General features: G+C 45.0%; 1 protein-coding gene across 4 annotated transcripts in view; it reads left to right on the top strand.

Annotated features, from left to right (window-relative positions):
* Nucleotides 1-1,426: 1,426 nt before the first annotated feature.
* The window catches only part of CYFIP1 (cytoplasmic FMR1 interacting protein 1), a 128,380-nt gene continuing 115,018 nt past the window's right edge, over nt 1,427-14,788 (top strand). Inside the window, exon 1 of one of the 4 annotated variants that reach the window (XM_039525732.1) lies at nt 1,427-1,695. The gene's annotated coding sequence lies outside the window, so the exon portion shown is untranslated. Of the gene's footprint in view, nt 1,696-2,035; nt 2,055-14,788 lie in introns of those variants that run through there. The other 3 variants (XM_039525711.1, XM_039525704.1, XM_039525720.1) reach the window with 3 other exon arrangements.

Raw genomic sequence — 14,788 nt, 5'->3', positions numbered from 1 at the left:
GAGCAGGATGCGATTAATGGCCCTGCACACTTACATCAACATGAGTTCAGTGGTCAACTTTTCCACTCTGAACTGGTTAGTGACTGATCAGTAGCAGTCTGGAGTAGCCAGCTTCCACAGTCCACAAGCAATCTCATGTCGTAGCTAGTACGTGTGGCGAGATCAATGTCACACTCCTCTTGTCTTTGTAGTTTAAGGAATAACTCCACTGCCACTCATGACATGCTGGTCAGAGCGAGCAGCATACTGGTCAGGAGTTTGGGATCCATTCCTGCAGCCCAAAGAGGCAGGGCATGCAGTACACAAACCACTGAAAGACGGTGCCAAATGCAGATGGAAGCACAGAGATTGCTTAGATGTGAAGCAATGCATCACAGATCATTGGGACAGGACTCAAGATGCCCTGCAACCCACTCTGCCTTCCCACAAGTCTTAATGTCAGAAGAGGAAGAGATGCTCTGTGGGATAGCTGCCCAGAGTGCACCACTCCAAATACCACTGCAAGTGTGAACACGTTATTGTGCAGGCAGCTGACAGTATGAACACACAACAGCGGTTTCCCTTCAGCACTCTCCAAGCAGAGCTGTAATTGCCAGTGCGGTAACTCTGACAGTGTAGACATGCCCTAAGGCTATGTCTACACTCACAATTATATCGCTCAGGGGTGTGGAAAAACACCCCTCTGTACAAAATCACCAACAGAAGCCCTGGTGTGGACAGCACTATGTCGGTGGGAAAGCCATAGGTACTGTTCCTCCTTGGGAGTGGTTAAATCATGTCAATGGGAAAGCTCTCTCCTGCGGGCATACAGCAGCTTACACCAGAGAGCTCACAGCGGAACAGCTGCATCGGTACAGTTGAGCCTGTGCCACTGTAAGCTCACTAGTGTAGCTATGGCCCCAGATTCCGTTCCTCTATTACGGTTTAGATACTGATTATCTGCATTTCTAATATCAGAGGGGTAGCTGAGTTAGTGTATAGCCACAAAAACAACGAGGAGTCTGGTGGCACCTTAAAGACTAACAGATTTATTTGGGCATAAGCTTTCGCGAGTAAAAAACCCCACTTCTGCAGATGCACGGAGTGGTTTCCGCCCCCCCCCCCGAAAACTTATGCCCAAATAAATCTGTTAGTCGTTAAGGTGCCACCGGACTCCTCGTTGTTTTTGCATTTCTAATAAGTCCCTCTGAAGGTATTGCTATCAGCCCACCTCAGTGGTAGAGTAAGAGCTCCATTTTTCGTATCGCCTCCTGCTCCCCCCGTGCGGGACTTTGGCTGTAGCAAAGCAGCGAGGGCCTGTGCCCCCGCTGCCCGGGAATCCAGCCCCCGGGCAGATCAGTGCCATTGCCCCGCAGCAGGGGCAGCCAGCCGCGGCTCCGGCGTGTCAGCCGGGGTAGGAGGAGCCCTGCAGGGTGCGGGGAGGCAGGGCCGGGAGGCCGCCGGGGGCAGCGGGAGGAGGAGGAGCCGCTGGAGCGGCAGGAAGGGTGTTTCCTTGCGCGGTTCCCTGCTGGGCGAGTGACTCAGGCAGGAAACTCCAAGCCCAGCGCGGCCCAAGGGGAGAAGCTGCCCCGGCAACAATAACCCGCGGAGGCGGGGAGCCGAGCCCCGGAGGGCGCCGAGCCCCCGGCAACACCCCGCCCGAGCAGCTGGGGAGGGAGAGAGGCGGCGACCCCGAGAGTCTCCTGCTGCAAGTGGGTGAGAGAAACTTCCCTTGTTCCTGCCCCTTCCCCGGGCTGGGGCTGGGGCTGTGCCGAGCCCGCTCCGGGCCCGCTGGGGCGCGCGGCAGGTCCTGGGGTGGCTGCTCGTCTTCTCCCTCCCGCCCAGCCGCGCCGGCCTCCCGCGGAGCCCGACTTCCCCCGAGCTCACGCTTGGTTGGCCTCTGAGGGGTTGTCCTGGGGCTGGGCCCATGTCTGGCCGCAGCCTTCGCCTGCTTCCCACCCCGCCCAGCGGCTCCCGAGCGCTGCGAGGATCTCCGTGCCGGGACTCGCTTGATTCTGTGTCTTGTGCAGCGCCCAGCACAGCGTGAGGGCTAAACAAGAAACTCCTAACTAGGCGTGTGTGTGTGTGCGTGCGTGTGTGTGCTTTGCCCAGTCGGATGGCAAGTGGGATGTGGGGGGCGCATTGCTGGGTGGGATGCAGAATTGAAGCCTCTAGCACAATTTATTTATATTATGACAGCATCTAAGGCAGTGGTTTTCAAACTTTTTTGTCTGCGGACCCAGTTGAAGAAAATTGTTGATACTCATGACCCAACGGAGCTGGGAATGAGGGGTTCAGGGTGTGGGAGGGGGCTCTGGGATGGGGCAGGGGGTTGGGTGTAGGAGGGGGTCTGGGGTGGGGGTGCAGGCTCTGGGGTAGGGTCAGGGATGAGGGATTCGGGGTGCAGGAAGGGGTTCCAGGTTTGGGGGGGCTCAGGGCTGGGGTTGGGGCACGGACTTACCTCTGGCAGCTCCTGGGCAGCAGTGTGCAGAGGCAGGCTTCCCACCTGTCCTTGCACCATGGACCGCGCTGTTCCCTGGAAGCGGCCAGCGGCAGGACCAGCTCCTAGGCGGAGGCATGCGACTCTCACCCACAGACCCCCTTCCCCCCGGTGCGGAGCCCGTGCTTGGGGCGGGGGCAGTGCATGGAGCCCCATGGACCCCCTACCTAGAAGCCGGAGCCGCTGCTGGCCGCTTCCAGGGCACAGCGCGGTGTCGAAACAGGTAGGCAGTAGCCTGCCTTAGCTGGGCAGCACCGCCAACGGGACCTGAAGTTTGAAAAATGCTAATCTAAGGGCCTCAGTAAGAATTGGGCTCTTTTGTACTAAATATATATCCCTGTGTCCCAGCACTAGGGGAAGTGAAGGAAACAGGGATTTCCAATGACTTCTCTGCATGCACTGCTAACCTCAACAAATTGAGAGTTATGGTTATCGCTCAACCTTGTTATCCTGAATTATTGAATGCTTTAGTAGGTACCATCTTGTTATTTATTAATTATATTGCAGTAGTGCCCAAAGTGCTCCAATCAAGTGCTTATGTACTGTGTAATCACGGTCCTTGTTTATAAACTGTAGTGTGAAGAGGGTCTGAGGTCACTGCACACGCATGCCAAGGCTTCCGGAAGCAGCAGCATGTTCCCACTCCGGCTCCTACACTTAGGGGCAGCCACGGGGCTGCCTCCACCTCAACCGCCACCCCCGCAGCTCCCATTGGTTGGGAACTGCAGCTAATGGGAGCTGCAGGGGCAGTGCCTGCGGACAGGGCAGCATGCAGAGCCGCCTGGCCGCACCTCCACATAGGAACCAGAGGGGGGACATGCCGCTGCTTCCAGGAACTGCTTGAGGTAAGCACTGCCCGGAGCCTGCACCCCTGACCCCCCTCCCGCATCCCAACCCCTTTCCCCAGGCTGGAACCCCCTTCTGTACCCTAAACTCTTCATTTCTGGCCCCACCCCAGAGCCCGCACCCTAGCCAGAGCCCTCACCCCCCCGTGCCTCAACCCCATGCACCAGCCCAGAGCCCCCTCCTGCACCTGAACTCCTCATTTCTGGCCCCACACCAGAGCCTGCACCCCAACCCCAATTACATGAGCATTCATGGCCCACCGTACAATTTTCATACCAAGACGTGGCCCTCGGGCCAAAAAGTTTGCCAACCCCTGCCATATCTAGTGCACACACTGGTTTGTCATTGAAGCGTTGTTCGGACTGTGCTGCTTGTGTTATAGTGCAATAGAAAATTAAATTAAAAAAAAAACCTATGAAAAATTACATGGATTTTCAGATGAAAGGGGGTAAAGGCCAATGTGTGTTTAAATAAATATATTATCCAGAGCTAGACCTTTGAGGAAGTTGTTTCTTCTCCAATAATGTTGCCTCTCTGTTGTAATGGAGAATATAAATAAATACATCATCTACCTGCGGACATTGTGGTGACCCGACAGCATTTAATCTATTTGTTCAGAATGACTTTCTGAAAATTTAAATGGACTTAAATCTATTAAATCTAAACCTCGTTATCTCTAGCTTGCTTCTTGCTTGCATATATAAACCTGCCCCTGGAAATTTCCACTACTTGCACCCGAAGAAGTGGGTATTCACCCACAGACAGCAAGTGTAAAGAATCTTATACTAATATTTATTTGCCATAATGTATAATTGTAATGAACTATACAGGTCTGTTGCATCTTACACTGGGGTTACGTTCTGCGGTCAGCACGTAAAGCGAAAATTGCGTATAGTCAAAATTACATTGAGTGTAATGATGGGCGGAATCGCCCGCACTATAGGTACAGTATTAAAATTATTTTTCTCTGTTTTTGTTTTTGCCGACAGCGTAAAGCTCAAATCGCGCATGTTAAATGTGTGTAAGATGCAACAGACTGTATATTGAAAGAGTTTATCCATGTACCATTTTTAATTTATGTACTTCTGAAATTGGAATTTGTAATAATACTTTGTTGAAACTTCTTTATGCTTTCTGTGCCATATTATTACATATGTTTAAAAATGGTCATGCTCAGATCGAATAGCTATGATTTATACAGTTGTTTACGCCTTACATCAGCATTCCAACTCATGGACTAGTCCAACTCAAATTTTATCACTTTTCAAAAACTGTTTTGGCATCTAAACATGGTGTTACAGCTTGCCTCTTCTAAACTTATTCTTTAAAAAGTGTTACCCTGAGTAATTTGTCTGAAGTTTAGCTGGTGTAAAAAGACTCATGTTGATACAGTTCACAGAGAGTGGGATTTGTTTAAAAAAAAAAAATGCAAATTGTAAAATGCTGGGGTAGGGCAGAAGGATTATGTGTTAATCTGATCAGGTTTTTTTCTTAGTAAGAGAGAATTCTGACATGAATACTGCAAATTAAAGTTTAAAAAAAATCTGAAATGAACAGAATGTAGCAGGAAAGTGGTTTTTAAAAAAAATAAAAATAAACAGAAGTTAAAGAAGTTGCTGTAATGGGTGATATGATTGGACTTGTGGAATCTTCTCTACTGTAGTCTAAAAATACAAAAGTTCACAAATATAGAAACACTAAATAAAAATAAATTGAAATGCAATTAAAGATAAAAACGGATATGTAAACAAAAAAGTACCGAGAACTATACTGAGGGCAACTAAGACCATGGTCCTACTAGCTGTGTGGATTAACCCCTGTGCCCGTGGAGAGCCCTGCTGACTTAATTATGATTTTCCACTATTTCCCCATATAATTGTCTAAGGCTTCTTTGAACATTTCTATTGACCTTATTGAAATATGAGGATTTTATCTAAATATTATCTGACTGTACCAGTTAAGTTGGGCTAAACCATAACACTCTTTGAGTTGATTTTTTTAAAGGTTGCATGGGTAACCTTAATTCTTGCATTTTCTGACTTTTGAGTGGTTGACTTTGCAACCTTAATGCCCTTTGAATGTAGGTATTTGTATGTAAGTTCCTAGGTTTTATTAAAGCAAACAAAGAAACTTTGTTTTTTTCAATGTGGAACCATGCTGACCCTGTGCATGGGTCATCATCAGGGTTTGAACCTAGGACCATGAGATCCATGGCACAACCCTTCACCACTGCATTTTTTTATGTGGGCCAGCCACTGAAGGTCTGTGTGACATACACGTTGCCTTTGGCTTATATTGCTATTTGCAAAACAGCTAGGAAGCTGTGGGAATCAAGAGTCATGGGTTCTGTTCCTCGTTCTGGAGGGGAGTCCAGCGGTGACAGACAGCACAGCCAAGCACATAAATTTGGTACATTCTTTCAGAAAGACAGAGTGGTTGATTGGACTTGGGTCTTCCATAAGAGAGACTGCGTTCTATTTCCATCTCTGATTAGAACTCATAGTCTCTTCCTGGCTTCCATTCCAGCATGACAGCCTCTATGCCAAAATGGGTGCAGGTGGGAATGCTGCTTCTAGGCCTGTGTCTATATCCGATCTAAAGTTCAAATATGGTGGTGACTGGGAGCGTGCTCAGTGCAGATAGTGGGCCAGTGAGCATGGGAACATGCTCAGTGCAGATGGAATGTTCAGAGATTTTAGCAGCAAGTCTGTGACAAGCTTTACAGGGCAAGTGCAAGTTGTCATTTTCAGAGGCTTATAAATGGCCAATATCTGGGTGAATTTTCACAGCAACAACCAAAGGCACCTCTCTGAATCCAGGACTTAATACATTTCAAGCCCTTGCTCCATATAACACAAGATAAAAAATTATAGTATGCGCCCATTCAATGGGCAACTTTGGGTATTGTTTGTGTATTGCCTCTGTCATTTAACTGTAGTCAAAGGTATCCTCTACATTTTAAAAATATTAACCAAATCAGTCATTTTTTCCATACTCACGCTACAGCTTAATTTCTACATGATGATAAATTAGATTTCTGCCATCCCCCAGTCTTTGAGTTAACCTGGATTAAACATCTAGCTTCACTCAGGCTGAGGAACTGCTTTTACAACTTCCTGTAGAGTAGGGCGCAGAACCTGAAACACTAGTTCTTACCATGTTTAGGCACGACAAAGTATTGCAGTTAATTTTTGGTGGTCATATCTTACATTGTTTTACTAAACAAAAGTATTTTCTAACACAAATCTAAAGATTTCCTCAATATCTATGGCTTTTCTATATGCTGTTTGCTCTTTACCACTGATTTTATGTATCTGTCTGTCTGTAAAAATTGAGTTTACAGAAATATTTGTAAATAGCAGAAAATATCATGTCTCCAGAACACTCAATGTTTTAAAGGGAAGTCTGAACCGTCTAAACAGCTCACTGGAAAAAGTGGGATGTTGGAAACTGTTGCACGCAGTGAACCAGTATGACTAATTTATGTCATTTCAGTAAAAAATGGGCTAGTATTCTCCACCCCCCACTCTTGACCAGCCAGTGAGTTGAGTAACAAGTGAAGTTAATGCAGTATGTGCAAAAGAAAAGACCATCCCAGAGAGAATGTTTAAAGATATCTGCAAAAAGATCAAGCAGATTAAATTCTTCATAGTTTTGTTTCCTCTTTCTGGACATCCTTGGTGGTCCAGCATATTTGGAGGAGGGTTGTTTCTGCTTGGAAGCCTCCACCACCCATAAAAAAGGATAGAGTTCATGTATCACCATCCATCATTTATCAAATTGCCACTGTTGCTTGTGTTTTCATCATAAGGGAGTATCTTTGGGGTGAGGTTGCTTGTCTTAATTTTCTGCTGTAAATGAATGGTTTTGGGGGTGGAAAAGCTTCTTTACTCTTCCACGTTCCTCAACTGCAGGCAGCCCAAGAGCAGCAGCTTCTTTTCCACTGCTCCTGGATTTGAGTTGCTTCATTATTTCTGTCCGCTGCTGTCACCATGAGTGATCCCAGCTGGCCTCTTCTCTTATGTGATAATAGGGTTTGGGGCTGGAGAGATTTCCCCTCTCCCTGTGACATACTAAAACAGTTGAGATGAGGAAAGATGCTCAAGCTGGAGACCCCTCAGTATAGGAGTGGGCTGCTGTCCTGGGCGTGGTCTGTGAGAGATCCTCTTCAGCTACCATTCTGTTGAGATTGTCCTCCAACAGGAAGTCCATTCTCTTCTTCAGTTTGCCACTGTAGAGGAAATCCCATTGTTCTCGGAGGGAATGGCTTCTATTCCCATTATTTCCTCATTTCCAAAGCATAATTGAGTCTCAGGCCTATTTTAGATCTAAGAGGTTTGAACAAATTCTGGAAGAAAATAAAATTCCTCATGGTTACCCTATCTGTCCTTGGAACACAGGACTGTTACACTGCCCTTGACATAAAGGATGCTCACGTCCATGTTGTGATTCACCACAACCATTGGAAGATTCTCCGCTTTGTGGTGAATGGGTGCCATTACCAGTTTGTGGTGCTTTGATTCAGTCTTTCAGCCGCTCCTTGGTGTTCACAAAATGCATGACTGTGTTGGCAGTGCATCTACAAAAATTAGAAGTCCATGTGTTCCCGTACCTGGAAGACTATTTGATCAGAGGTTGGTCTGAGGCCCAAGCATTAGCCAGTGTATTGACAGTCTGGTCCACGTTTGGCAGTAGAACTTCTAGTAAATCAAGACAAATCAATCCTAAAAACAGTTCAGAGAGTAGAGTTTGTTAGGGCAGTCTTAGACTCTTCAAAAGCCAAGGCCTTACTATCTCAATCCAGGTTCGAAACATTATGGGACATAGTACTGCAGTTTGAAAGCATACCCTCTCACCATGGCACGCAGCTGCCTCAGGCTTCTTGGTCACATGGCAGTGTGGTATCCATGTAGTCTGTTATGCCAACCTGCAGCTCAGAAGGCTGCAGGCATGGCTAGCTTTGGTGTATGTTCTAAGTTGTCTTTATGTGGACAGGGCAGTGTGAGTGCCAGTGTTTGGTTTTGTCATCTCTGGATTGGTGGATGAATCCTCTGAAAGTTTGCATGGGGGTCCTCTTTGTTCCTCCACTACCACCCCCACTCTCGTCACAGATGCATCATCGCTGGATTGGGGAGTTCATCTGGGATCTCTGCAGACTCAAGATCTCAGGTCATCTTAAGATCTAAAGAGCCATACAGATGTCAGGGAGTTAACAGTGGTGCATTTCACCTGCTTGACCTCTCTCCCACAAATAGTAGGAAAGAATTTATTAATTCTAACACACAGCTCTTTTACATAAACAGACAGGGAGGAGTGCAGTCGACCCAACTATGCCAGGTGGCAATTTGCCTCTCGGACTTTTGTATAAACAACTCAATTCATCTCAGAGCTGCTTACCTTCCAGGGAAACAGAACATGTTAGCAGATCAGCTGAGCAGGTTGTTCTCCGATCACCATGAGTGGTCATTATGCCCAGACGTGGCCAAATCTATCTTCCAGCTCTGGCGGACTCCCCAGGTGGATCTGTTTGCAACAAAAGCCAACTGATGACATTTTCTGTTTTGTTCCTGGGGAGCTCTCTGCCCAGGCTTACTGACAGATGCCTTTCTCCTCTCTTGGAAGAATTCCCTACTGTACGCCTTGACTCCAGTCCTATTGCTACTCAGGGTTTTGTTCAAGATAAATGCTCACCTCATCCTTATAGCAGCAGCAGCATTGCCTCGTCAACACTGGTACTTGTCCCCTACTAGCCTTGTCAATCAAGTCCCCACTGTCTGTCCCGTTGGATCCGGATAACATCTCCCAGGGCTATGGTTGGCTGCTCCATCCCAACCTCTGAGCCCCCCGTCTGACAGCATGAATGCTTCATGGTTGACACCATTTGAGAGATCTTGTTCAAAGGACATTCAAAAAGTGCTTCTGAATAACAGAAACCCCTCAGCTAGGAGTAGTTACTTGGATAAGTGGAAGCACTTCTCCATTTGGTCCCATTGGAAAGGTGTATCTCCGGCGTGTGCACCCCTGACCCTTGTACTGAACTATCTCCTTTACCTAAAACAGAGTTTGTTCATTAGCTCTACTAGAGTGCATCGGGCAGTCGTTTCAGCCTTTCACATTTTAGTAGATAGTAGATCCCTTTTTTCCCCATCCCCACTGTGACCAGATTCATGAAGGGTTAGGTCAGATTATATCTTCATGTGCTTGATCTCATCCCTCCCTGGGATTTGAACTTGGTCCTAGCTAAATTGATGGGTCCACCCTTTGAACCACTTACAACTTGTTCTCTGCTGCACTTCCCCATGAAAGGAGCATTTCTAGTGGCCATTACCTTTGCTAGAAGGGTGGGAGAGTTAAAAGCCCTACTATCAGACCCTCCCTGTACAGTTTTCCCTAGAGATAAGGTTTATCTCCACCTTCATCCAAATTTCTCTCTCAGGTAGTTGCAAATTTTCACCTTGACCAGGCAATCTATTTGCTAACTTTCTTTCGAAGCCTCATGCTCATAAGGATGAGGAGAGGCTACATTCGCTGGATCTCAGAAGGGTCTCCCTTTCTGTCTGGACCGTTTCAAGCCCTTCAGAGCTTCAACTCAGTTGTTTGTTGTGATTGTGAACAGAGGTAAAGGCAAATCAGTATCCATGCAGAGGATTTCATCATAGATCTCTCTGTGCATTCCTTTATACTACCATTTGGCTAATATAACCTCAGCAGCTGGAAGATTGGTGCATTCTACTACAGCGCAGGCAATATGGGCACATTTCTTGGTGCAAGTACCTATCATAGACATTTGTAAAGTGGTGACGGGTAATACTGAGGGAAAAAGTTCTCTGCACGAGACGCACACACACACTCACAGTGGAATTGATGGATGCAGCACATCTCAAAGAACAGCAGATACAAAAAGGTAGGTAACTGTTCTTCCCCCTCCCACACACCCGCCTTTCAGGTCTCAAGCTGTCACCTCTCTCAACGTGGAATCATGTAATTCTGCCTTGGGCTGCAGTCCCCTGGTACTAACCATGATGTACCTCAGCAGGTCAGCCTTAGGTTCAGTACCTGCAGTTCTGTTCCCTCCGGGAGCTATTACCAGTGGCGATGCATTGACCAGACAGCCTTCTTAAAACAAGTGTTATTTATTTAGAACAACAGATCTTAAAACAATAAACAATCTATACACATGTCTAGCTTCCCAGGTGTCTGTTCATCTTCTTCTGTATTGGGACCTTTGGTCTAACCTTCCTGTTGAAAGTCAGACCAACTGCCTACTGTTGAAAATTAATTCAGATTAAGGTAGGGTGTGAATTCAAAGTGCAATAGCTATTCCTATATATTCCTGAGAGTCCAAGGAAGTTTCTCTGTACAAAGGGTAAGTTATGTAGAACAGCACCACTACAGGTGCACCGGATATTTATGTACTATTTTCTCTGTACGGAAGCAATAGCTGATAGGGAGAAAGGGGAGTAATGAAGTGCTACAATAGCCTGACCAGGGCTCAGAAAGTCCTGAAACTCCTTGAACCAGGCTCTCTGCTCATGTGTGTCTCAGGCGTATCCTAGTAAGGGGTTTTTTTGATTTTATTTTATTAGGATTGGTTAGTTGTTTGTTCAATAAACTGGTAATTTAATTACTGAGACTTGACTGCTCAAGCATTTATCCCCAAAGAGCAACACAGAAATGTCAGAGTACCATCATCCTGTTCTGCTGAGGGCTTGATCTGATAGGTCTTTTTCCATTTCTAACTTTTATGATTCTGTTAAATATGGGGTGGGGGGGGGTGTTATTCAGATACCATCTGTTGCGTGCTTCAATAAGGGATGGAAACTTAAAATGCGTGAACTGCATTAGATCTTTGCTCAGATTAGTCAACTGCCTTCTGCAGCAGCAAAAGATTCTCTTCCTGTCTTAATAAACTGTAAACTAGATGTTATGCTATTGTGAAGTCTTCATGAGCTAAAACCTTTCACAGTGACTTTAGGAAGGGACCTACTTACCTGACTTTCTCAGATATATAATCTTGTCCCTGACACGGTATTGATGATACTAAAAAAATAAAAAGACTAAACACATTAGCAATTAAAAGGATACTATCAACTTAAAACTTCATTTTTTCTGAAATTTTTTACTTGCTCTTGTTGATAATGACGCTTACGGGACTATATTAGAAAGAGACTAGCAAAAATAATTCTTTGTTTTGTACTTTGACTTGTGCATTTGACAGCACCTTTGAACATTTCCCTATTAGTCACTTTCCCCTATTTGTTTGGCTCTTCCACACAGCAACAGGGAGAGAGGCACTTAAAAATGCATTTATTAAAACAACAAAAATTGTTCAGGGAACAATTGTAGGGAGCTAGTGTAAGACTTGAAACTACTTTTGTCTTTTGTGATTAACTGGGTTTCAAGTTGCTGGTATCTCTTCAATTAAACTGCCAAGGTTTTCATAGTCAAATCAAAGAGAGCAAAACTGTCAATTGTGCATCATCATCATCATCATCATCATCATCATCGTGTTCCCATTATGTCTCTGGCGTTTAGGGCAGTGACAAAGCTCCTCCACTCCTGTCTGTTTCTGGCAAGTCTTTCAATGGTTCCCCAGCTGTGCCCCAGGTTTTTCAGCTCAGTTTCCACAGCTCTTCGCCATGTTTTCACTTGCCTTCAGGTGTCCATCTTATTGCTTTTCTGGTGATGGAATCAGTTTCCAACCAAAGCACATGGCCAACCCATCTCCAATGCCTCCTGGCAGTGATGGTGCTCCTGTCTTCTTGGCTGCACTGTGTGAATAGACAGTCTTGCAGGGTACCAAAAATATTGTAGAAAGGATGAGTAAATGTTGCATTGAATGCATTCCAACTAAGCTCTCCAATATCAAGGGGAAAAATCCTATTTGATTGAACTGAACACCTTTCTAGGACCAATTGCAATATCACAACCCTGAATATTCTTGTGAATAAAAATAATATTCAAATGATGCTGTCAGTTTTTAGTAAAAATATTTTGCTTTTTCCTGTGATTTGCAAATCCAGTACTGCAGCATTATGCTAGTACACACATTCAGTAATTGAATGTCACTAAATATAGATGTGTCCAAGTTAAATAAAGTGCAAAAGTTAAACTGCATAAATGTTACACAGTGAGGCCCCAGTCCTTCAAAGAAGTCAGTGGGATTACTCACAGTACATAAAGTTAAGCATGTGTGAGTCTTTCCAGGCTCTAGTCCTAAATATTTAATAACCTAAGACACTGTGCTTATAACACCATGAAAATATTTCTTCAAAACATTTTTTTCTTGACAGTGATACTTCACGCAGTTTTTTGCATTATTGACAGTGGTGTTCCCTGCCGTAAACCTACAATTGATCTATGTTTTTCCTATAATCTCTTCATAATTTAAGGCTCTGTCTACTCTACAGACCTTACAGTGGCACAGCTGTATCGCTGCAGCTGCGCTGCTGTAAGGTCTCCCGTGTAGCCGCTCTATGCCGACGGGAGAGAGCTCTCCTGTCGGCATAATTAAACCACCCCAATGAGCGGTGGTAGCTACGTCTCCCGCTGACACAGCACTTTCCACGCTGGTGCTTCTGTTGGTGAAACAACGTATGTTGGTCAGGTTGAGCATGAGGTTTTTTTTTTACACCCCTGACTGACAGAAATTTTACAGACAAAAGTACTAGTGTAGACATAGCCTTAGTTACAATGTCTAAAAGGGTAGTAAGGGGTTTTAGCTAGACTTTTGCATGCATTAAATAATAACAAGGTAAGTATGATGAACCCAGTTTTTTAAAAACGTTATGTAAAATGCAGCCAAATTGCAGTGATGTTATGCAGCTGTATTGGGCACTATGCCTATCAGATATTACCATAAAGAGACCCACTGACTAGGAATGTTCTCTGAGTCTGTACCGTTTTTTTTTTTGGATAAAAGTAAAAGGACCAAAGACGACTACTTTCCCGTTAGCTTTCTCTGCTAAGGGCCTAGCTGTGCTGCTAATATAATGCTGGCTGTATTGCTCATTTAGTGGAGTCCATGTTTTAAAATATTCTCCCATATAAACTAGCCCTAAAATATATATGGTTAAGGGACAGTGTAATAACCTAACACTGCTGCTCTATAACATATTATTAGAAGCTACACTAGTAATTTTTAAAAAAATGTTGGAAGTTAGATATTGCCCTAACCATGGCCGACTACTGTGCTAGCAGGCCCCCAATTATACCTGTTTTGATGAGCCCCAAGCACTACTAGCATGTTGAAGTTAACTCCCCCAATTGGAGAATGTGTCAAGCTGCTTCTGGGAATTTTAGTGACTTTGCTGCTGGCCTAGTGCTGCATGGCCATGGCATAATTTTATAGTTTGAAATGAATGCTGACTGACTGCTCACGCTGGAGAGAAAAATGCAGCAGATTGATTGTAAAACCAAGGGGACCAATTGGTATCCAGTAGGAGTCTTAATTTTAAATATGGCATTTTTATTTTAAAATAGAAAACAAATTTATTTCCCCTTCCTCCCTCCCCAGTGCATAAAAAGCCATCTGAGAGAACTGCTGGGATCTGAACTCTGAAAAGATTGAGCGGGTCCAAAGAAATCACATGCACATGACTGAGGAAGGATAAGCCCTGTTGCTACAGCTTGGCTTTCAGAAACACAGCTCCTTTTGTGGTGGTGGTGGTGTTTTTTTGTTTCAAGATTTTACAGAGTAGCACTGATGTTCCTTATGGCTGAGACTGATTCCGTTGTGTGCATCTAAGGCTCATAGCTCAAGTGAAGTCTGATTTTGAAAAAAAGGGCTGAGTAGGCTTGAGTTGGTGCCCTAGCTATTTTTAATTCTTGGAGACCTGGGTTCATATTCTGAGATGGATCACAAGGGAAAATGAATGTTAGTTTTCTCTTAGTCCTCATTGGTGCACATGACAAAAGCACTACAGTATTTGGCACGTCTACAATAAAATGCACGTGGTGTTAAAATGGGAGAGAGAAAAGGCCAGAACAGAGTTTAATTGATAAAGCTATACAGAGGCTTAGCCATAAATTGCCTCATTCTAGTTTAGTTGTTCCCATATCTTATTGAGAGCCCTTTCACCTTACTCCCAATACCGGCTTTTGTCGTATCCTGACACATGTTGCATCTCTCTTCTTTTTTTCCCCTATTTTCTCCCATTAGTCTCATCCTTTCTCTCTTCTTGGTCCTCTTAATCTCCCTTTCTCTTTCCTCCTCCTGTGTATCTCCCACAACTGTCCTCACAATCTACTGGGTCTGTTTCTTCCCTATTACTTCTGTTTGGGTCTGTTCTTCTTTCTGCTTGCTTTGCTCCCAGCCTGTTGCTATAGACCGGTGGTTTTCAGAGAACATAAGGGTGCAGCTAGTTAAGTAACTTCCCAAGGGAGAATAATGTGATCCTGTAGAGGTGGGCTGGTATCCCCTATGGGACTGCTCCTTATAAGTTTGGAACCTTTCTTGTAGCT

The sequence above is a fragment of the Mauremys reevesii genome, linkage group 1 (genome assembly GCF_016161935.1).
Source record: "Mauremys reevesii isolate NIE-2019 linkage group 1, ASM1616193v1, whole genome shotgun sequence".
Taxonomy (NCBI): domain Eukaryota; kingdom Metazoa; phylum Chordata; order Testudines; family Geoemydidae; genus Mauremys; species Mauremys reevesii.
The sequence above is the reverse complement of the archived record's forward strand: the minus strand, read 5'-3'. Positions and strand labels throughout refer to the sequence as shown.